Source organism: Triturus cristatus, chromosome 10 (genome assembly GCF_964204655.1).
Source record: "Triturus cristatus chromosome 10, aTriCri1.1, whole genome shotgun sequence".
NCBI classification, from domain to species: Eukaryota; Metazoa; Chordata; class Amphibia; order Caudata; family Salamandridae; genus Triturus; species Triturus cristatus.
In genome coordinates, this window is record NC_140593.1 from 435851905 (window position 1) to 435875157 (window position 23253).

Consider the following 23253-nt stretch of genomic DNA (forward strand, 5'->3'; position numbering starts at 1 on the left):
GAAAAAGTGACTCCCAGATAGTAATTCTGGGAGACTTTTTCGAAGAGACAATCATCTAAATTCCATACAAAGTCCTGAGTGTTTGCTTACTTCTAAATACCATAACTTTAGTCTTAGCTGTGTTGAATCTTAAACATTGTTTGCAATAATGACCAAACATATTTAGAGCATGTTGCAGTCCAAGTGGAATTAGATCAAACAAGATGGTATCATTAGTGTAAAACATGATTTAAATGGTCCCTCAGTATAACATAGGAAGCAAGAATTGTACTTGCTCTAAGGCAATGTTGTAGCCCATTTATAATATGCATTTTTTATGACACTGCCTCATTCTCACCTAATAATATCCTTATGCCAGGAATAACTGTGGTGTTCTGTTACAAATCAGAGATCCCCATTGCGTCTTGTTAAAAAAAAGTTTTATTATGAACTAAATCAAATTTAGCTAAAAAAACTATAAAAGCAACATATAGGAGCCTGGTTTGCGACTATAATCTTTTAAATCTTTTAGTGTTTGTATCTTGTAAGGTAAGCAAAGGTTAATTTGGGGTTTGCCTTAAACAGCACTTTTCCTCTGAGTATGTATGAGGTTTACTGAGCACTCACTTGTTTTTACCACTGAAAAAAATCGATTATTTTGCCTAAATTATATGTTACTTCTAATGCTTCCTAGGGTGAGAGGCTCCAATTCACCCCAGGTTGCCCCCCTATCTCTTCCCCCTCTCATCATCTCCCCCGTCCTGTGTTAATATCATGTGGATATTTCTAGTTACTTCATTGATAACTGCAGAGTTCTTGATTGGTAATGTGGTTTCTTGTTAGTTACACAGTCACTCTCATGACCTCCATTGTATGTATGTGCGTGCGTATGGATTTATAGAGCGCAAGCACAGCTATGATGCATACTGTTAAAGTACAAGTTTCCAAAGTCTAGGATTCTATCTTTGAATCCAGTTGTATACAAAGGTCACTTGTAAACTTGAATCTCGTCCAAACTGGAATAGGTCAATTCTTTATCTTGGTTTATCATCCTGCCTCTTTACACTTTATACTCCTTAGGTGAATGCAAAAGCTGCTGCCAGACCTATGATGGAAGCCACAGAAGGAATTTGTATTTCTCTTTCCCCTGTTCCCAGTTTCTTTAAAATCTTTCAATATGGATGTTAATAATGTGTTAGCAGGGGTAGCAGCTGCTATATATGGCTTATGTTTTGCAAGGGTAACAGCTGCTCCACATGATATGTCTTTGGGTACGCCTGGCACTGTCCATGCTACACCCCGGGCTCACAGGTCAAGAAGTCAGAACGGAGAAAAAGATAACAGATGTATAAGAGCCTGGCTTACCTTCTGTAGATCACACATATTCTTCTTCCCCAACCTATTAGAAGGAAATAATAGGCTATGTTTGTTTTGTGTTTGATTTCCATTCTTTCAAAGGCAATGGGGAATGATGTGCCAAAAAGTAAACAGGGGTTTAGGGAGGGACATGCAAATGTAAACACCCTCCCACAAAAGAGTAAGTCCACTGCTATTAACAAACTGCATTTCAAAAGTTACTACAGCCAAAGAATTGCCCCAAAACAGTGTATTACAGTTCATTATTTGAGGAGGGTCAGCACCACACATGACAGCTCAGAGGTAATCGGAGGTACTGGAGGCAGGGACTATATATTTTGTTTAAGTGTTAAAAGCTATATTCATTTGGAATTAAAAACATTTTTAAAAATAAATACACCTTTTCAACTTTTAATAAAAAAATTCACATTAATTAAAATTAAACATATACATTTTAAGATTATTGACTAAATAAAACCTAAATATAAAAGTGAAGATGTTTCTAATAATGTTTAATAACAATTTTACATCATAATTATATATGATTATTATTTAATTATTTATTTAAGATTTAATTTGATGAGTTAATGTGCTGTATATGTTTTTGAGTTCCAAGTTAATATTACATAATGTAGGTTAATTTGCAATTTAATTTTACATGAAAATATTTTATTTTTCCAAATAATTAATAAACTTTATTATTTTTCTAGGGAACTCCAATTGATGAACAATTGTGGTCCTTCTGCACCGTACAGGTCAATACCTTACTTGTCATTAAATTGCACACTCCCTGGGGTCCATCTGCCAACAAACCTGAAACCAAATGAAATTATAAACATATAACCCAGCTGGCTTCCGGTGAAACGAGCCAGCGATCATCTGGCACCGAATTGACTTTCCACATCAGTTTTAATATGAACTGACTATAGGAAGCTGGCTCTGTATATACTACACCAAAGTGAGGTATAGTGTGCACAGAGTCCAGTGGAACCCCAAAGGTAGGCAGAGGTAAAAGTAGATAGCACCTTACTCTCTATTTGTGGTAGTGTGGGTGAGCAGTAAGGCTTTATCAGAGGGTAGTGTAAAGCATTTGTTGTACACACTCAATCAGCAAATGATATCACACACTCAAAGACTGAACTTCAGACCAATTGGTTTTGTATAAAAATATTCTTTTAGTTATTTTATTTCCTAGAGCCAAGCAAGCCTGGCAAAGGTAAGTGATAAGTACTTTGCAGTAATAATACAGTTTGTATTGCAGTTCTATATATACTTGGTTTTATTACAGTAGACCGACGAGTAATGCAATGCTTTGAAATATTGTACATATACTTTGCATTGGCTTTTTAGTAAAATGTCAAGTAGATTACTTTACAGATTACTTTTCTTACACAGTACAGTATACCTGGATACTGCACTGGGACATTTCCAGTAAACAGGTAATTAAAAGCGTTCTGGTTATTTTGTTACAGTTTTAGAAACTTTTATAGATTTTCCAACTCCACACTTAGAAACTTTTCACAGAAAAACAGTCAATGTTATCCTATGGAGGAAAATAGAGTTATCGGTTCAAAGGTAAGTATTCGGTTATGGGAGTTGGTATTCTGGAGGTAGATGCAGGGGTCCCCCAGGGTCAAGGATGCACTCTTGTTACACCCTCAGCGGCACTAGGGCGGCCGGGTGCAGAGTGCAGAGGTCCAATGTTATCCAATGGGGGATAGGGGGTCTCCGGTTGGTGGCTGCTTACGAGCAGGCCACAAGGTTGTGGGAGCAAAGCTCCTGGACTTAAGCTCAGGGCAAATGGTGGTTCAAGCCAGCACAAAAGGTGCACCCTCAGCGGCACTGGGGCGGCCAGGTGCAGAGTGCTGTTTTGGTGTCGGGCGCCCTGTATCTTTCAATGGGGAGTCTCTGGTTTGCAAATACACTGCAGACTCGGGGACGAAGGTCTTCTGGGTGCGACCACCAATTGGAGAGGTAAGTTGGGATGCTGGGGGTTGGTTAGACACCTTCGGTTGGGCCACCCAAGGCCGTGGGGCGTCGGGTGCAGGGGTGTCTTTTAGGGTCAGATCTTCTTACCAGCTCCTGGTCGCAGATGGGGGACCTTCTGGATTTAGGCTGCAGGCATCGGCTGGAGGCTTGAGGCAGGTCAGGGATCTTGGGCCTGGATCACCGGGGAGACCTCCTCATGGTGTTGGGCCACTCAAACTCGGGCAGTGGGCGTTGCGTGCAGAGTGGTGCAGACTCATGGATCTTGGCGGAGCTGGAGTCTATTAGTGAACAAATACGGTGTTCACGGGAGACAGAGTCTTTTCTTTTGAAGGCAGGGCAGGTCCTCAGGGTTCTTGAGGCTGCTGGCTGCAGGACACACCGGAGTTTCGCTTCTGCAGGTGCGAGGTGGGAATAGGCTGGTAGGGCTGGGGCCAAGTCAGGGGCATCCTCCTTTTCTCAGCTTCGGTGCGGCTGTTCAGTCCTTCTTCTTCTTTTCTTCTTGTAGTTTCTTGTCTGAGGAAGCAAGGTTCAGGAGTGCCCCTAATACTAGATTTCGGGGCATTACAGGTAGGTAAAAGGGTGAGACTAATCGGTCCCTTCCCTGGGGTGGGTACACCCCTATTATGCCACCCTCGTGGTTGGCCGGGTCCCCCATCTGCAAGATGACGGGGACTGAGAGTTGTGCTTCACCTCGCCTCCCCCACCTGAGGGGTGTGGTTGGCAGAGGTGGGCACACCTCCCTTCCTCACTTGGTTTTCCTGCCGGTTCTCCCGCACAAAGTGGGGGTCAGAACTGGTGGTGACCAGTTTCTGAAAGCAGCAAAAGACCTAGGGAAGCTAAAAAAGGTGGCAGGCCTTTGAATTCCCCTTCGTGGACCCTGCCCATCCTGGGGGAGGAGGCTTTGCACCTCGTCCCAGGTGTGCATTGTTTCAGACCCCCGAGAACAGTAGGCTCTCGACCCAGGGGTCCAGAAACATGTCTGGTGGTGGCAGCTGAAAGCAGCCACTCAGCCTGGACACTAGTGGTAGGTCGTTTTTTAAGGGGCATCTCTAAGATGCCCTCTGTGTGCATTTTAAATTAAATCCCACACTGGCATCTGTGTGGGTTTAATGTGCTGAGGCGTTTGATACCAAACATCTCAGTTTTCAGTGCAGCCATTATGGTACTGTGTTGTTCGTAATGACAAACTCTGAGCACCATAAACTCTTAATGGCAACACTGCACTTACAATGTCTAAGAATTGACTTAGACACTGTAGGGGTACAGGGCTCATGCACCTGTACCCTAACCACTGCTATAGTGCACCCAGCTAGAGGGGCGACTGATCTATGCCAGGGCAGTGGGTTGTAGGCATGGCACACAGGGATGTGTGCCATGTAGACTCTTCACTTTGTTCTGCACCAAAACACGCAGCCTGCAAAGGCAGTGTGTAAGTGTAAAGGTACAGGCCCTCTAACGGTGGCACAATAAGTGCTGCAGCCCTAAGAGGCCTTGTCTGGTCACAATGCAATAGCTACCTGTGGTACCGTTTACCAGGGACTAACCTGTGGCCAGAGAGTGCCAATTGGGTTTGGTCTCCAATGCAGATTAAGGGAAAGAACCCAGGCCCTGGGTACCTGATTGGCAGGAGCCCCAGACACACTCAGTCAAAGCACATCAGCAGTTCAGCAAAAAGTGGGGGCAACCATGCAGAAAGAGGGCACTTTCTCACACTGACGCAACAGGATTAGTTGGAGTTACATGTTACTATTGATATTTCAACTATAAGTACTGCCCTGATGAGTCTCAATACAGGGACAAAATGCGTTGGCTGGGCCATTTGTTTTGGAACACAGTTTGGAGAAATTGCAAGATATGAATAAAGAAGTTGAGTAGTTCCTGCGCCCTAACATTACATTTTGTCCCACAAACTGTTTAATTGAATGACTCTTGACCATCAGTTTGAATCTTTGTAAATTGTTGTCAAAATTTAAGAAGATATTGTAAGACTCTGGTTGCCCTCCCATTGGCTAGATGTATTATTTTCCTCTCTACTGTTCCCTTGGAAGATCTCCGCCCATATCAGAGACCTCCACCTATGTATGAAAAGTTACTAGTAGTAACCTTACCTTCATAAATCCTGTTTTAGCAAGCTTCATGATAGGTTAGAGATATGTAAGTCTGCACCTAGTGGTACATTTACACTTAGAAATGATTAACAGCAAAAACATGTACAGTTACTACTAGGCGTAGTTGTAAGTTTACAAATGAGTAAATCTACATGTGCAAATATACCTTTGTGAATAGGCCCTCATGTGTCTATATTACTGCATATGTGATGGAATTAAACATGCCTGTTGAGGGCCCTGATGGGAGGTGGATGACAAAAGTCAAGGGAATAGAGAATGCTGAAAAGTAAGCTGGGAAAGATGGACTAGCAGACAGGAAGAATAAAAAGTAGTGACACGCAAAGATAAATGAGTTGATGCAGAAGTAAGAGTGAAAATGGATTATCAGTGAATGATTCACTTTGAAGCTTAGGGTATCATGCAGTACAAATGAAAAGCATAATTTGTAATGAGTACATAAAAAAAATACATCAATGTTTTCAATTGCACTATCTCACAACACGATCCCGCCATTTTGCACCAAGCCACACTGCTGCCTTCTTCATGTGGCCATCATTTTCACAATCATTTTAAAACCTGCTTTCCAGAGTGAAATCTTCCATAAGAGTTGTGGGATTAAACCACAAATATTATTTTTTTCAAAACACACACGTAGCTTTCAGTGACTTTACATATACATATATGTATAAAAGTATAATTTTATTAAACACACTCACGCAAATACACATTTCAACAGACCAAGAAATTATTAAAACCGTGATTCTTATTGTAGCTGACAGTGTTTATTGAACTATGATCAACGAAATGATAAAACTGCACAGTGAAAGAAATTAAGAACTATTTTGAACTGAATTTATGCGCTGCACTTTTTACCCATGAAATTCAACTCTCCCCTTAGTATGTCTTGTTTATTCAAAGCCATGTAACACGATCGAAGCTCATAAACATATGTAAAGTTTGTTTGCTCACAAAAAACAGCAAATTAAGATATTCCGATAGCCCTAAAAGAGGAGATTTCCATTGAAATGCCTCTTTCAGAGTTCCCAATGTCAACAGTAAACCCGTATCACAGGTTATGTGGCCTCCTTCAGAAGATGCTATCTGCGTTTGCCAGCGTTAATTACATGACCTCTGTGAGAGGCCCCGCTCTGTGTATTTGAGAAGTCTAGTAAGTTCCATATAAAATGCTGATTTTGGCATTTACTCTCCAGCAGGAATTTTACAAAGGTCATGGCCCCTTTCTGTGGGGAATTCTATACAAGTAGTAAAACAAAGCACGCCCATCTTTTTTTAAAACGGAGTGTTTGAGAAGCCACTTGTGTTCAGTGCACTGTGCTTCTGACTTTGCACAGAAAAGTAAATGTAAACATGGAAAAGGTTAGTACAGGTTGCGAGTCAAATAGAAAAAAGCCAATTTCAGGTCACTGTTTGTAGGTTTTTTCTTCAATTTAAGGCCTGCGATTGTTCCTGTAGCTATTATTTTTGAGCAATTTTCATTTTTAATGGAAATTTGAAAGTAATTAGATACAGCAGGTGAGTGGTCTTCTACTAGTGTGGCATATAATTATGCTCCAGAGTGTGGACTTTTCAAAACACAACGTACGGGACCAGCAAGGAAATTGCACTTTCTTTGAGGTGAATATGCTGTTCAGACGTTGGGTAGAACTGGGCTCTCTGATGTTTGTCTTGTTGTATTCCTGTTTCTCTCACTTGCCTGTTTTTTCTTACTCTTACCACTAAGGCCATCAAAAATAGTATATTTGGAGGGTTTGACTTGTATTTTGGCCTCATTTCCTGGATTCCAAAGCCTGTGGCCCCCTGATTGGCTCCTGCTCGGTGAAGGTGAGCGAGACTATGTGATCCCGCATACCGCTCTGGGACCCCCTGTATATAGTCTCCCCTTAACTCCTCCACGAATGGTGTCCTCGCCTGTGTGGCGAAGCAATGGCTGGAGAAGATAGTGGCAACGACCCTGGTTGAACCTGATAGACCTAGCAGGGCTAGGCCCAGAAATGTGGCCAAAAACCTACATACAAGTGATGGGTGGAATAGTTTGCACTCGAGCATAACTAAAACATCAGGGAAGAATAGTCTGCCTTCTATATAACGCAAACTTTCAGGGTGGTGTGTTACCTCCAGGCTTAGCCCCTATACATCCCATGAGGGGCCAGTTGCTAGGATATAACCACTAAACTGTTCAGAGTGGGATAGTTGCTCCTGGGTTTAACCTCTCACATTTTCAGGATGGTATAGTTGCTCCTAGGTACTAATCCCCCACACTTTCAAGGTGCGATATTCCATTATTGTAATATAACACTCTCTTACAGGCTCACATAGGCAAACACGCCTTCACCACCAAACCCTTCACTTTCACTTCTGATCTATCATTTTAATTATAAAAACAAACATGTTTCAATACATGTAGGGTACATCTCTCCCTATCTTTCTCACCACACCTCTATGCACACCTTCACTGAGCTTTTTCCCAACCATCTATACATTTTGTGAGTAAATGTCCCTTTTTGTGTGGTCACTTCTATTTCTTTGCTGAATTTTATTTCTGGTTTTCAGACTCTGCACACGTGAGCACTGCTGTCCTTTGCCTGGCATATGTGCTGCGACCACTAAAACATGTAAAAATTCCCTGTTTGGCATATTTACTCTACAGTAAGGCAACAGTATATGGTGTAGAAACTACATCCATGCCATGGAGAGTTAAATATCATCTGTGGACTAAAGCACGTATAATGCCATCCATTAGACTGACAAAAACAAATTAAACTTCAGGCCTAAATTTATAGACAGTGCCACTGGAATTATGCAGCAGGAGAGGGTCAAATTATGCAACAGGCTTGAGTACATTTTGCACCAAAGATAGGCAAATTATGTGGCATAATGCGGCACATTTTGTAATAGTATTGCTTCATTATTTTGTCATTTTTAAATTTGGTTACACTTTCTGGGCATTGGCTGCACCTCATTAGTACCAGTTTAACACCCAAACATTGCAATAACCAAAAGAAAGGTGACCAGTCCAGCTTTTTAAAGGCCCTTTTACTGCATGGCAACATGTGTCGCTGCATTTTTAGTATCTTTTCAACCGTTTCAGCTAGAAAGATATTTTGGTGAAAATGTGCAGATTATGTGGCAGATGATGGATTATGTGGCAAATCTTTAATTATGTGAAAATCGCCATGGCCACACAATCGCATAATTCCAGTGACCGTGATTATAGCATGACTGCTACAGTTTAAATCTGCAGCCCACTCTGTCAAACTAATCATTTTGACCAGGGAAAACCTCCCTTTTAAATATTAATAAGTAATCCCTATACAGGCTTTGAAGCCCACAATGTAGGGTGCATGATATATAAAAGTGATACATGTTAAAATGTAATATTAACATATCCCTAAAGTGAAAAGCCCTCAAAAGCTGTCTCCAATATGGAAGGCTCTGGCTGTCCTATAAGGAAAAATAGAATACAGATTAAAAGATAAATTTTTCTATCTCAGGTTTGGACAAGCTAAAAAATAGTTAAGCCACAGTTTTTAATAAATATTTAAAATCCAGTTCGATGGTGAATCAGATTTTTACTAAACATTTAGGAAATGTGAGATTTAGAAAGTTACCTTTTACCTGCCTGAAGGTCCTGGTGGCTAATTTGCATTAGCCTGACAGACGTTGCCTTTTTCAGTGCTTGGCCATAACGAGGTATGAAAACAGTTCCCAGTACAGGACAATGGCTTAAACCCGGAGAGAGGATGAGCTGGGTGGAAGGGCAGCTGGGTAGGTCCCAGGAACTTCTTTAATGTGAAAGGGACAGAGGTGAAGGCTGTCCACACATAGTATAGTACAAGGGGAGACCTGAGGAAGGGTAAGCATTTGTGGTTTACGCCCAAGTCAGCTAATCAAGCACCAGCCCTGTGGAAGAGAGCAATGGTCCCAGAACAAGATTGGTGCAGCTTAGGTGGGGAGGACTGCTCATTTGCCTAAACACACACCTGCCTGGCACATAAGCTCTCTCCAAGGGCAGAAAGCCTGTTGCATCTTGGAACCCCCTAGGATAGCACATTCTGGGCCATTTCGCAGTAAAATACACTGGATGTTCTAAAAAAGTTAGTAGGGGGTACCCCTAGACGCTTTTTCTTCAAAGGTTAGTGAGCATACAGGAGTCCCACCCTGCACTGGCTACGGAACTGTATGAATATGAAACTCACAACCTGTCGGTCACTAGAGGGACTCGGTGTACCACAAGTTTTTGCCCCAGGAGGAGGGGCTGTTTCCTGCTCTCCTACTCCACCACGCTACATAGCACAGCACCACCTCCCGTGGCATGGGACATTGCAGACACTGTGGAAAACTGCTTCCGGTCACCAGAGGGGCTCAGTATCCCACAAGCCTTTACCCAAAGAGGAGGGCTGGTTCCTGCTCTCCTGTGCCACCGCTCTTAAAAGCGCACCACCACCTCCTGATGCAGGACGTGCATGGGCCGTGACCAGGCCAAGGCCCGGCCTATCCACACCTGTGAGAGACTAGAGGAGGCTGAGCTTGACCACCCTTCCAGGTTTTCCGACAGAGACCCTTCTGATGCTTCATCATTGGCCGCAAATAAGGTTAGTGTTGGACCTTATAAACGGATCAGATTTTTCTATTGATTGCTCTGTGTTAATAATTTATATGATAAATGGGGAAAAGTAAGGCGAATTACTTGCTGTAAGCAGGGGGAAACAAGAAGAGAGCAAGTGCTCAGATTGCTACGTCTAACTGCTTCAGTAAGGATATTGGTCCACTTATTGAAGAACTTGACTTTCTCCTATCTGATACACCAATAACTCTCCCCCATCCCTCCCACTCCCTCTAATACCCTCAACATGCAGCAATATGATATATTTTACAAAGACACTCATCGCTATAAAAAGAAATTGAGTTCAAGAGCATCTTCTATCATGTGCAAGAATTTGTCGGTGAGAGAGGTGGCTAAAGATCATAGCAGGTAGAGTTCGGCAACGAGCACAACAGCCAATCCCCCATTAGACACTAATGCCAAATTCACTGGCAGCCAAAATTTGAAGAACTGGAAATCCAAGTGTTCCAGTCTCAACTAACTGCATTACTGGAAGAATGTGTATAGCATTAGTGTACCTGATTACGAGGGAATCCATCAGCCTAGAGTCTCAGCTACTTGTATCGAGCTCGCTCTAGTGAGCCCAAGGTCTAATCATTTTTTTCAACAATGAGGTCCTAATATCTGCGTTACAAAGCCTTAAGTCTGAAATTCTTGAACTAAAATCCCTGGTGATGTCCTTGACGGAGATATTCAAGGCAACTAAATTTACTTCCCTGCTTTCTCTAAGCATACTACTGGTCATATTATCAATAACATTGTGGATAAACGGTCGTACAACATTCCACAGCAGACCTGCACCAAAAATCATAAGTATGTGACCTTGAGGAGTAATTATAATCTATAATCAGTACCAAAGGCAATTAGTGAATTGCAGGCAAGAAAAGGTTGTTATCTATGACAGCAGGTGTGAGGAAGGATACATCAACTGGCAAACACCAGGGTTTGTACCAGTTGACAACCAATGCTTCTCTACCATGCATGGATCTCCCTCCTGAAGCCACGCGCCTTCTATTGGTGACTAAGAATGTTGCAAAACCTACAATGTATGAATCTCAGGAATCCCTAAGAAACAAGTGTGTCTATTGGTTTGGGGCTCACATGAAGGACATAAACATTCTCAACAGAGAAATTATCATGGGAACTCGAGTAGCGTGGATTAGACGCTCCCTGAAAGACTGCAAAGGGGACAGTGTGATCATTCATTTTTGTTCACCTCTTTTTGTGCACTCCATACTAAGATCTTATCATAACAGCATAGTTCAGCTTGAAGATCCAAAACTCGAGCCCCTTGGCTATTTTCATACAGCTAAAGATAATGCCAGCATGCTACCCGCCCCCTCACGTCCTATTATCAGAAGATTGCCCACAACGCAACCTGAATTTGAATTACCTCTATCAAATCGTTATCAACATCTTTCCAGGGATGAGGAAGCAGATTGACTTGTGACAGCTGGGCCGAACTGCTTAAACTCAGGGGGTATATTGGAGGGGGGGATATTGGCCCCTCCTCTTTTGGGCAACCAATTGGTTCAACCAGAGCCCCATGACACAGAACATATAGAAACGCTTACTAACTGTGTAGTCATTAGTCAAGGGCTTGAAAAGGCAGGGGATTTATGAATATAAGCTGATCACCCAACCCAACTGGTGGCACTAGTTTGGTCATTCTTCATTTTGTAGTCGGGTACATGTTATTGATAATGTAATTTCATATACTCAGTTTATTTCCTAAAATCTTGCTGGGTTGTCTTCTAAATTAACATGGCCTGATTGGTGTCAGTTTAAACTTTATAGACATGTTTTATAATTGTCTTTTTCAGGAGACTTGGTCTCTCTCCCCTCAATGTTGTACTATATTTGTCAATTACAGACAGGCTGCTGTTGCAAAAAGAAAGGGACGACCATTAGGAGGGCTAACGATTTCCATGTCTTGTATGTCTAAGGCGATCGAGTTGTGTTCCCCGGATTTAATTTATATCAGTCTGCATTTGTCATCAAATGAAATTCATTACATCTCAATGTTAATTATTGAGCAGTGGGCACTCATTCTGAGCCACCTGTTATAGATCTGTTGAACATACGTTTAGCAGCCCTTTATGTTGGTACATATAAAATAGTTGCAGGGGACTTCAATTGTAAGTGCAAACTCTTAGATTCAGATGTTGAGACTCTGACATAAGAAGAAGTGCATGTCTGGTCAATTCCAGTACTTACAATTTACCCTGTTAAGAAATAGACTGAAGTGTCTGTTCAAATGAATGCACTTACCCTTAACCATAGCTTAAGAGCTATGAATCGTAGAACGTTTATAGAGCGTTTGTAGAAAGAGGGAAAATACACTTTTATTTGTATGTATAATTCTAGCCTTATTGATGACATCTTGTTGGATATTAGGCAGTGGCCCAATCTGGTTGACATGGTTGTGAACTCTAGTCAAGACAGCGATCACAATGCTCTTGATCTCACTCTTAGGTCACCGGAAAATAGAATATCTAGTTTTCATACTGAACCGTTTGATAGGAGGCTAAGATTAGCCAATAATCAGCGCAGAATAAAATGGAGTGCTAAGGTGCGGTCTTGAACTCACTGAGGGAGGTCTACAATGTGGTCGCTCGCTGATGGCACCGGATCCATGGTGCCGTTGATTTCATCTATGGAACAACTGGAAGTTTTGGATAGAGTTAGTGACGTGCATTATCAAAAAAAATTTACACTAAGGAATCAATTTTTTTTAGACTAAGTGCTTCGCAGGGAGACAACGTCAGCCAATCTGGTAAAGCAAATGCTGTAAAGAGGCTAGGAAGGCACTTTCCAAAGCCATTCAAAGTCAGGACCACCCCTGGATCCAAGAAGCTATAGCAACATATAAAGTTACGATAACTATGGCCAAAAGAGGATGGGAGAATGATAGGTGGGCAGGTCTGTTGAGTGCTTTAAGGGCAAAGGATCATAATTTCTTTTGGAACATTCTTGCTACTGGAAGCATAGATAATGACCCTCAAGAGCCAAGGTGACTTCATCCTCCAACTAGTAGTGCACCAGTAGGCACGTCTGCAGAGTGATGGAGAAAGGGGGTATGGCCTCCAACAACCTCATAGCAATTCCACTGTGTGAGACTTAATGGAGGCAACAGGAGGGGTAGTTGGCCCCCAAGGACCCTCTGGAGTCAAGTGGGCTTCATTACCCCACTAGTAGCGCACCAGGAGGCATGTTAGCAGAGTGGTGTAGAAAGGGGGCAGGGCCTCCAGTGACTTCCAGTTTGGCTTTTTTTTTATTTACTAGGGGAGGGGGCTATGTGGCCCCCCTTCCCAGGGCTGGTTTTGGCACCAGAGACCCCATCCTTTTTGGGGACTTTTTTCAATAAAGGAAGGGCGAGAGGCCCCCCTCCCTGGCTGATTTCGGCCCCGGGGACCCCATCCCCCAGGGCCCAGACTCTATTGTGGGTGCCCTGGTCCCACCAAGTGCAACCACTCCCATTTGGGGCTTCTGTTTTTACTGACTCTAACTATAACTGTAACCATACATTTGTGTCCCCTTTTGTCCCTATGCTCCCAGCACCCCTACCCCGCGCCAACCTTTGTATATTTCTGTACTTGAGACTTTTTTGTTTGTTTACCTCTGTAAACCGTGTAAAGCGCTCTGATACCCTCACGGGTCAAGTTTGCGCTCTATAAAACATTAAAAATAAAATTAAAATAAAATAAATAAAATTTGTTGGGGACTGCGGGGGAAGCCTCAAGGTCCCTGCGGGCTCCCCGCCTCCTGAAGGAGCTGGCATTGCTTTCATAGAGAGGGAGCTGCTGAAAACGCAGCTCCCTCTATTTTGCTCCTCTTCCAGCAAAAGAGAGCATTTGTAATACTCTCACTTGCTGGAAGCAGAGCGTTTTCTATGGCTTGGTGAGAGCAGTTGAACTCCCGCAAAGCCATAGGAAACCATTATGTTTGGGGGTGGGCACCCCGGGACAAAGCAGAAGCCAGTCCTGGGGGTGGTGGTCCCCAGGACCATCTATGGCTCCAGGAGGGTGGCCACGTCGCCCCTTTCATTTTTTTGATTTTGCCCCGGGGAGGTGGTTGTCCACGGGACTGCTGGGGGGCCCCACAGCCCCCACATTAATTGAAATTAAAGCCCCGGGAGTTGGCAGCCCCGGGGCTGTGGGAGGGGGTCCACGCAGCCCCCGCATTGTTTTCCGGTTACGCCCCAGGGAAGTGGCCATTCCCAGGGCTGGGGGGGCCTGAGAGGCTCCCCATGAAAAAATAATTGCGCCCCGGAGATGTGGTGGTCCCTGGGGCAGCAGGGGAAGCTGCACGCTTCTCCCCCACATTTATTTCTCTATAAGTCCTGGGGAGGTGGTGGTCCCTGGGTAATTATTACGCCCCAGAAGGGGAGGCCCAAATGCCCCCTCCTTTTTGTGCAAATTCCACCCCAGACCTAGCCCACCACAGAGCTGATTATTCAGAAAGTGTGGCACCCACTGCAATTCCTAAAAAAAAAAAAAGACTTTTTGACCATAGCCTAGGGGGTCAGGGTATTTCTACTAACCTGCCCCTTTTTCTTTTTTTAAATGTTTTTTGGGGGAGTCCCGATCTCGTGCTGAAATCTGATTGGCTGCAAACACTTTTAACCAGGAAGTGGTTGAAAATGGGAAAATATCAGGCGAACGTGCCCATGCGGTCGCAATGTGCACGGCCATCTTGTTTTTCACTTTTTTGCTATGGTTCTGTGCAGAGCCACAAGGAAGGCGGCACGGTCCTTATTTGGAGAGGGTGACGTGGCAGCACTTGGTTTTTTTCTGCAGCGCCACCTCCCCTTAACCGTGGCAGCAGGCAGCAGGCCTGGGTCTGGGTACGGGCTCCGGGAGTGTCACCAGCGGTAGGGAAGGGTGCGCCGGGCAGTGTTTCGCTGCTCTGGCATCCAGCGCACCCCTAACCAGCTTACGCACCGGTGGTCCGATATCCTGGACCGGGAGCAGGACCTACTGGACCTGCTGAAAGTTGAGGTCCCGGGTTCTTGGTGAGTAGCTATTTAATATAACTATTTTGTGTTCTTCTGCTCTGTGTTATATATTGTGAATATCATTTTTTTCCGAATAGCAAGAATGCTGCTGCTTACATTGCAGGTAAATTACGTTTAAAAATCTTCTGTGATTGTTATGCCACAGGTGCTCAGCGTTACTAATCTTACTTATTTGCAACTTTGCGCTCGCTTGGGCTGATTATGTAAGAGTTTACTTTAGAGAACTTAAGTTAGGTAATGCTAGAGAGACTCTAGTCCTTCTGTCACTAAGAGATAGTGGTGGATTGATAGGTTTAGTTACTTATTAGTATGAGTTGGTAATATTTCTGACTTCAACTCAGCTGTGAAAGTTTTATGGAGAAGACTAAGAGTCAGATCAGATGACCTTGATGGATGGGTTGAACAAAAAGGGAAAGAAGGGTGGAAGCCATGGAGAACGGACGGGCGAGATGTAATATTTATGACTGGCAGGGAAGGATACGCGGGATGCATGAATAGGTGGCTGATAGGAATCAGATGCATGGGTGGTTGAAGGATGGGTGGAAGGTGAAAGAAAAGATGCCTGCCTGGGTGGGTGAAACTATATGAGTAATTGTTTGTTGTTGGGGAAACAAACTAAGGTTTGTTAAGAGATAAAGAAGAATGATAGACATGTTTAAGCCTGTCTGGATGGTATTCATCATAGATTGCATATGTGGAGACTGTCACTGGATGGAGAGTCTTAGTTTGAAGAGAATTTAAAAGAAACCGCGCCAGAGTAGCAAGGCCAAGGAAAATAGAAGTTGTATTTTCAGAATACACCCTTGACTCACAGTAGTTTGCAAGCACAGCATATATATTGTGTATGTATGTTGTTATCAAGCGCCTCCGTCCGACTCCGAGGCCCACTCCCTACCTATGTTAATTTATTTTCGACTGTGTCAGCCTGCCATGGGTGGCATATCGGCTGCATGTTTATTGTTTACACAATCAATCAAAACAAAGTACCTCATGTCATCCCATATATAAGCAATGATCATTTGGATCAGATATCATCCGCCTTTTTGTAGTAGTCAGGGCAGGGTGGAAGTGAAATTGAGCAGTTGCCCTTGTTGTAACAGAGTATGGCCAGTGCCACCCGTAATAGAAAAATACGATGATTGTGTAGTCAGCTTCCCCACCTGCAGACAGTAGTAAATAAAATTAAGGTCAGTCTGCGTCACGAGTATGTTTGTCTTGGGCGCAAGCTGACTGAGCTGGCATGCCAGCTACTACAAGGTTACGTAATTTCGCTAAACAAGAGAGAAGAAGAAGACTGGTGTACTCTGTACTCGAGTCCATAGTGCTAGTATAATGCCTGAAACTCTCACAAATGTTAGAGGCCGAGGAGGTGGGAAGATAGATACATATCACAAATGTTATGTACTGTGCTTGCTAGTGCTACCATGCCACTATGTGTAGAATTAATTTGTCTTACTGTTTTTCTAAGAGTATATTGTTACAATAGTCTTTTTTTTCTCCTTGATATAGCTACTCCTTCCAAAGGAAAATCTAAACCGGACAGGAAGGAGTTGTGAGCCATGGCCCGGCACCGGAAGCTGGAGGCCATACAAACCGAATACCGGTGGCTGTTGGTTCTGGCAGAGGAGGAGGAGGAGGTGGCAGCAGCTGCAGCCTCCTCCAATGACCCGGGCCCCAGCCAGGCCCAGGCCCCTCCAGTGGTACAGCACCGCGGTCAGGCAGTCACCCGCCGCCGCACCACATCCAACACTGCTGCCCCCCAGTGGATGCAATTGTAGGGCATTCAAGCGCTGCATGCTTCTCTGAATGGCATGCCTAGAGGAGCACTTAGAGGAGCGAGTAAAGGTCCTGGTGGACAAGCGACTCGGAGCCCGCCGATAAGAAAGACCCTGTTGGATCGCCCCTTTTTTATTCCTTTTTTTGGTGGATGGGAATTGGGCATTGGAGATTTATTCACCTGACATTGGTTGTGCTTTCTCTTGTTGGACATTGTTTGAGGTTAGGGTGAGGGGTGGGTCAGGTGTTGTGGGAATTTTTACATAGTTTATTTTTGTAGGGGATTAAATTATATTTATACTTAAACTTTACATACGATGTTAATGTTTTGTGGGGGGGTTACTGTTTTACGTCACACGGTTTCTTGCTGCTGCAGGGCCGCAGCCAGTGTTTGATTTAAATAATCTGCCGATTTTGTAACACATAAACAGATAGATGCAGCCCCTCACTGAGCGACTTGTCCTACTAGTACTGTCAGTCTCTCCTCCTAGTCTATGCATTCTGCAACAGGAGGACTCAAGAAGTGTGTGAATTAATTAATTAATTTCCATTATTAATGATACCTACCCAAACTTCTTCTCTTACCTGTAATTGATGTTTAACATAGGCACAGCGATAGCTGCATGGCGATAATGGTTTGGTTTCCCATGATGCCATGGTTGTGGTGGTAGTAGTAGACACTGGCAGTAGCATTTGCAAAAAAAGAAAATGAGACAGTCAGTCGCCCAAGAGAGACTCTGGGAAGAGTAGTAGAACGAAGTACAGTACAGTACACAAGAAGACTGCCAAACAATAATAATAATGCTGATAAGCAATGCTAAAGTAAAATAAAACATTATGGTGGCAGGGATAGCCTAGTACAACAAGTTACAAACTGTAGTTGTGTCGAGTCACTCTACACAAGCGTAACCTTTAGTGCTGTGTAGGAGAATGATGAATCCAATAGATGCCTCAATTAATTATGATGGATTAGGTTCCTTTGGAAACAAATTGGCTTGCAAATATACTGAGCATGGGTGGGCAAGCAGTAGAAGATCCTCGCCCTGCCTTGAAATTTAATTAGTGTTGCTTTTACCACATCCGCCCCAGCAAGCGTGTGATCAATTATTGGTGTACATTTAATTTAGTCACACCTCAATATAAATCACACAGCCCGGGGGAAGAGGGTTAGCGTTTGATGAACGGTTGGGAAGGGGGGTTTGGGGAAAGGTTTCACAAAGAAAAACACTACGCATGGACAAACAACAAAACACAATCTTGGCAGACGACCATCATATCCATAAATCTGTTAAGGGAGAAAAAGGAAATGCAAGCATGTTGATGATGACTTGATGGTTAATGATAAGTAGTACTTACTAACTAGACTAGTAGACATGTCAGGGCAGCAGTATATTATTAATTATTATGCAATTTGCCATGCCTGTCTGCCTTCAGAGAGACCCAAATTACATACATTTTACTTCTGTTGTACCTGGCTTACTTTTTAAAGCTAGCAAAGAAAATTAAAAAATAGCTGTCGGGATCAATTATAAGCAGAGAGCAAACAACAACAACAATACACAGTCGTAATGATTGAAGAGAAACAATTAATCAAATTATTTAAAAGATGATGAATGTTGATACTAAAGGGTTACTGTATGTTATCCTGGTCAAATTGGGGAGTTGCATCTCGGTATTCATCTTGGTCGTCCCCTCCATGGATGCTGCGTCCATCAATCTTGGGGGCCACTGCCTGCCTGGCGGATGCAGATGGGTAGGTGAGTATGAGTTGTTTTTCTCTGTTTAGCACAGGGTAAAGGCGGGCCTGTAAGTGTAGATGGAAAAACAAAAGGGATATTTAAAAATCAATGAGAAAAAAAGCATAAATTACGGAGGAGTGCAAACACTTTCAGAGTGGCATGGCTAAATCATGTCTACTCTGTTGTCTGTTTCCAGCATTAACCAACAACAGCAACAGGACAGAGCAGGCCCACAGCGCCCACCCAACCTCCACTTAGCTTAGATTTTGACTGAACCAGACAGAGCACACATGTCACATATACAGCAACATAGCATTTTCCAAAGTGAGTAACTAAATCAATGGCATGCACAGCTGTCAGTCATACCACCACTACTACACTCGTGACTTGACTCCACCACTACGCAGAAATGTAGGTCTGCTGTGGTTGTTGTTGACTTGTTTACCTTTTATGCCACTCATGAAATGCCCTGAGTTATTCCATCAATCATCTCCGATCCTACTGACTGACTGCGAAGATATTATGTCACTGTGGTCAACATCATGGTGTTGTCCAACTCACTCTGCAGTGTACCGAGTGAGTCCAGATTCCATTTAAAAAATGCAATGGATCGGCCTGCAGTAGAAGTACAATTTTGTTATTAAACAACAAGGAGGGAAACATTGACGTGAGTCACTTTTAGTGTGTAGATTAAATATTAGTACACAATGAATTCGCTTCATGCACAACAAAAAACAACAGAAACACCAATCACTCAAAGTCAGCATGAAATGCATGCCATCATTACCTATTCATTCTCAGCTTAAGTTTAGGGGCAGTCTCTCTCAGTGTCAGGGTTCACGGGAGGTTTCCTCCGCGTAATTCGGAACCCACCACTGTGAATACCATCTCCTCGGTTAAACCGAGTGATGGAATTCATGGGGCTCTCAGTTGGCGTATTTGTTGGCGCCGCTGGATTTCCAATATGGCCGCTGACGCATTCATGGGTCGGCGTTCTAGTCTTTACTGAATTCTAACGCAGCAGGTGAGGCGCGCCTGCCAACGTTCTCGAGCGCACTTCACCAGAGAAATTATCGAAGCAACACGTACCTCACCGTCGTGGAAGTTAGGGTAGGTCGCGTCGAAGAATTTCGTCGTGCTATCCTTCGACGGTCACCTTACATACTCAGGTTAGTGTATCTCGTTGTAACTTGAATAGTATGTAGAACCTATACCTGACAAGTAGGAAGTCCGAATTCTAGTCATGAGAGACGATGAGTAGTTCGGAGTCAGGTGACAATTCTGAGTTCATTCCGCAGAAGGAATAAGACTCTCTCAGAGTATTCAACAAGACTCTCTCAGAGTATTCATTAAGACTCTCTTAGAGTATTCATAGTTTAAACCTGAACAAAGCGAATCCCTCCTCGCACTGTTCTTGTTTAATTCCATAGAGACAAGACAGATAGTGTATTAGTCTTAGAGTTTCCGAGTAAATCTACCATAGTACCAAAGCAGCGGAAAGTACCTCAGACATTATAGATAAAAAGGTTATCAAAACTAGGAAGTCTATTTACACCTAGCTTACGGTTAACTGTTCCTAAGGCTGTAGCTCAACGAAAAAGTACAACATGCTCACGGCTAGAAGATGAAGTAAGTTAACAGTTTCACAACAGCAGTGTAGTTATACTCGACAGAGAAGATTCACGTTACTCAACTGTTTAATTTTATTTCCAAGACCCGACACCACCTTCACTCCAGTAAGAAAGGAAGCAGAAGAAAGGGTTAGCAAGAGCCAGAGCAAGTCAGTTGTTACACACTCAAGCAACTGAGAAATAGAAGAGAGGTTTGGCCCTGAATACTTCCTGGTAAGACAAGTTAATTCATTACCTCATATACAGTAAGTTAACGCTTAAGGAATTGTGTAGTGAACAAATGCTAATTGTTGCAGAATCGTTTCTCTACAACGACGAAGATATCCAGGGCTGTCTCTTCTCTGTCCAATTCCCCTTTCCCCCGTCGACACTTGCCCGTAGAGAGTTATACCTATTCTCGCGGAAACGTTCCGATGGGGGCATTGGGAAATTAGCATCATTCTGCTCCTGTGTTAGTTGAAGATAGTAAACGCCTCTGACACTCAGCTCGGAAAGGAGGGTAGCTAGAGTAGTCATCATGTTACACTTCTTTTGGAGGGACTCGACAAGGCAACATTTTCTTGTACTATTCTCCATCTAATCATCATCTGGCTTGAGGGAAATGGATTTAGGGTGAGTCAAGAGGATGGAGCAGAACTCGGAGGAGAGGACTTAAGTTAAATGCACACAGCTGCAACTCCAATAGGGCAATAAAAAGAATAAAAGATGGTGGTGATGGATTTTTTGTGATTCGAAGTTTCAAACAGAAAAGACAGAGACACACACAAATAAAAGTAAATAAAGAAGAAAGCAAGCAAGAAGTTCAAAGCCTAGTTGTCAGGGAAGTATAGCTTGTCCTCAAACTCTGGTGGTTCAACCAGAAGTAGGTAATCATCTAACACACTACTTCCATCACCTAAGTCGCTGTCCTCATTTTCCTGCATTGATTCAAGTATTTTGGAATTCGGTGGTATAAAGTGCTGAATAATTTTGATCATGGTTAACCTCTCCACATTTTTGGGCGAGAGACTGGTCCTTTTCACTGTTACAATGGCACCAGCAGCACTGAAAACACGCTCAGAAGGGACACTTGCAACAGTTCAAGCCAGATAGTTTATCGCCAGCCTGCTGAGCACTGGCCATTGGCCCCTTTTCCCATACCAATACTGCAATGGGTTTTTATCAATGTAGACCTCTGTTGGGGCATCTAGATAGGCCTGGACCATGCGCTCAATGTTCAGGGATGCTCCACTTTGCTGGGCCTCTTTTGTCTTTGCATCAGCACTGGACCTAGCAAGCCCTTGCTGTAAATACGAATACTGTGCCGATTTTACTGGGGCTGATAATCCGGTTCTTGCTATTGTCTATAGTGTTGATGACCGTGCTGAGCCAAACGCACTGCCCTCAGGCTCTGACGTTGAACTTGACGCCGAATTCCCTGCTGCAGTACTTGTTGTGGGTTTGAGTAGCGGGCCTTTAATTACCAGCCATTCATTTTCCAAGCCACTGGCTGCCTCAGCTATCCAAGTTTTGTACTGGGCAACATCCACTTCTGAAAAAGGAATTCATGTCTTAGTGTTCACTGCCGATTTGTACCGTGGATCCAGAATTGTGGCACAAATGTAATGTTTTTCTGAAACAATACGAGTTTGCACCCTTGTATTTTCAGCTAATCAACAGGATAAGCTCTCTACCAACGCATATGCTTCATTTGTTTCCTCCACACCTGTGTACGTTTCAGACACCTGCTTCAGCTGTTGCTCTAGCATGTGCAACAATGAGATAGATTGGGCCATAGTACAGTCCTCCTTGCTGACTTCACATGTGAAGAGCTCGAAAGGAAGTAGCATCTCTGTCAGGCATTTAACTAGACCCCATTGGTCCATCTGTAGGGTCATGCCTTTCACAGTCGCACCCCTTATTCTTTGCATGGCATAGTAATTGATTGGTCTGTACTGATCAAACAGACGATCAAGCATGTAATAAGTTGAGTTCCAACATGTTGGCACCTCCTGGATGAGTGCTTTGACTGGCATTCTATGTTCACGTTGAATGATCCTCAGCTGCTTCCGGGCTTTGAAAAAATGGCTGAAATGTGTGCATATTCTTCTGCAGGTAGTCAGTAAGTTGCTGACTCTGGCTTCTTTTTTCAGAAAGTCTTGAACAATAATGTTAATGCAGTGCGCCAAACACAGGATCCTGAAATAGCCACCATCCTGCATGGCTCTAGCTATATTACTGCCATTATCCGTGGCAACAAAACCAAAGTTAAGCCCTCTTGGGTGCAGCCATTCACAGACCCTGCTGTTAAACTCTTCCAAAATGTTTGCAACAGTATGAGATTTCTCCATGGCGAACATGGCTACAGTTGCATGTTTACGAGTAGCATTAAAAATCTCAGCAGTGTTAACAACACCTGCTTCAGATATCTTTTCGCTAACCCCCACAAAAGAGATCCAGTGTGCAGTGATGCACATGTAATCAGTGACTTGGCAACTGGTCCACATGTCTGTTGTCAGGTGGATACTGTGAACAGCCCTCTGCTGCAAAGCTGTCCAAGCAAATTCAACACATTGTAATGTGTTGCACGAACAGCAACTCTGGCGAAATAGGACCGGCTGGGAACTTTCCATTTTGGGCAGATGGCTGTCACAAATTCAAGGAAACCCACCCCTTCCAGAAAAGAAAAAGGGAGAAGGTCCAGCGCTAACATTTTAACCAGCTTCGCATTGTACAAACGTGCCGTTGGGTGGTTGCTTTCGTACTGTCTCTCCGACCTAAGCATGCTGACAATGGTATGCTGGATTTTTTTCCTTTCTGGTACAGCTGATGCAGGTGACTTCTTGAACCCAGTTAGGCTCAACAACGCACTTTTTTTCATTGCGGTACTCTGTTGCCTTGGTGTCTCAGCCTGACTCTTACTACACTGCCACTGAGATGTTGCTGAGGATGTGGGCGGTACCACTACACTGCTGGGGATAGGTCTACTTTGTGTACCAGAGAAAATGTCTCCCTCTTGTTCACCTTCCACCGCGAACATATCTTCTTCTACTTC